Source organism: Fukomys damarensis, unplaced genomic scaffold (assembly GCF_012274545.1).
Source record: "Fukomys damarensis isolate Sample0158 unplaced genomic scaffold, DMR_v1.0_HiC HiC_scaffold_37, whole genome shotgun sequence".
Taxonomy (NCBI): Eukaryota; Metazoa; Chordata; class Mammalia; order Rodentia; family Bathyergidae; genus Fukomys; species Fukomys damarensis.
The window spans coordinates 40,561,603-40,563,451 of record NW_022900949.1 but is presented as its reverse complement, the minus strand read 5'-3'; positions in this window follow the sequence as shown (position 1 = coordinate 40,563,451).

Sequence of the window (1,849 nt, the reverse complement as noted above, 5' to 3'; positions counted from 1 at the left end):
GCCTCAGCCCCCGAAGCCCCGCCCCTGGCCTGCGAGCCAATCAGCCTCCAGAGGCAGGGCGCGGGGGAATGACGTAACCCAGAGCGTGTAGCTGTACTGGGCCCCGCCCCTCCCGAGGCACTCTAGCTGGGACTCGGAGCAGAGCTGGCGCGAGTGGGCGGTGTATTCTGAGCCAGTTCTCTCGCACCCTGAACTACGAAGCTGCGCAAGAGCAGTTCGCCCTGGCATTATCAGTTGTGCGCTTGAACCGAGCAGCCTTCAGTGGTCGCGTACTGTCTTCCCTCCAAACCCACCTGTCATATACCTGGATTCTTTTGTCGGGAGGCCGGAAGAGCGGGACTGTAGGAGGTGTATGAAGCTGCTGTGAGCCGGCATCTTCCAGAATAATACATGTTTCATATGTACGCATATGTCTAAGGAGAGAGTGATCTGAGAACGTGTGCCTGTGTGGGAAGGGGTTAACATTCATTCACTCATCCCTCTGATTTTTTGTCCCAAGCGCTGCTGGAGGCTGGAGGTGACGAGGACTAAGTCAAAGGGGGCCTCCTGGAAGTGGATCCCGGATTGTCCAACAGGTTGGAAATTAGCGAGAAAAAAAAAAAAAAAAAAAAAAAAAAAAAAAGGCTAGAGGCTGTCGCATGGGATTACTCAGACAAGAATTCAACAAGGAGGGCCGGGGATTTGGCTCAGTAGTTCCACCTCCTGCCTCGCAAGTGCAAGGGACCCCGTACAAAAAAAAAAAAAAAAAAAAAAAAAAAAATCAACACGGAGGGCCAGCCAGTTGCTGCTATGGCAAAGACAGAAGGTAGTTTGACAGAGGAAACGGGATTTGAGCTGGGTTGCAGTGCCTGCAGGATTTTACTGAACAGCAGTAGAGGGTTGACATTGCTGAGCTATAGGAGCAAGACTTTTCAACCTTGAATGCTCAGTATCAGCCTGTAACTGTCCCATGAGTGTTGGAGCAGTACACGAAAGAGAAATTAAATGAAAAAGAGATTGCCGTCAGGCCTAGAATGCCTAAGGAGTTTAGTGGGTTTTTTCTGTTTCTTTGGTTGGTTTTTTGTTTTTTTGAGACAGTCTCACTTTGTAGTTCAAGCTGGCTTTGAACTCACTGTATAGTACAATATGCCCTCAAACTTGCAGCACTCCTGCCTCAGCCTCCCAAGTGCTAGTATTATTTTTTGGTACCAGGGATCGAACTCAGGGACTTGTGCTTGTGAGGCAGGCACGATTCCACTGAGCTGAATCCCAGACCTGCTAGTTTAGTTTTTGAAAGTAACTGGTAGGTTCCCTGAGATAGCTGCTTGAACACTGAAAAATTTTTCCATGGTACTGAGATTGAACCACCTAAGCTGTTTGTACTGAGTTACATCTGCAGTCCTTTTATTATTTTGAGACAGGTCTTGCTGAGTTTCCCAGATTGGGCAGGCTAAAAAAAAGAAAAAAAATTTTTTTTTTTTGGACAGTCTCACTAGGTAGCCCAAACTGGCCTCAAACTCCCAGTGATCCTCCTGCCTCAGCACCCCATGTATTGGGATTACAGGCATATACCACTATACCTGGCTGGCCTGAATGTTTAAATTGTCTTAATTGCTGCAGGTCTCTGGGTCTGGAGACAGGATTGCTCATTTGTCAGTAGGAATTAAGGTCCACCAATCAGAAGAGAATTAACTTTCTTTAGGGTCTGTGAAATGTTATTGATATTCAGAAGGGTTGTTTTCAGCAGTGCCAGTCTGGGTACTCCATTGGGAATGCTTACACCCCAAAGAAGATTCAGCAGGCTGAACATCTTTCTGGAAAGGACCAAGCAAGCTGGTATAGGCTTTTGTTTTCCATTAATACCAGCTAC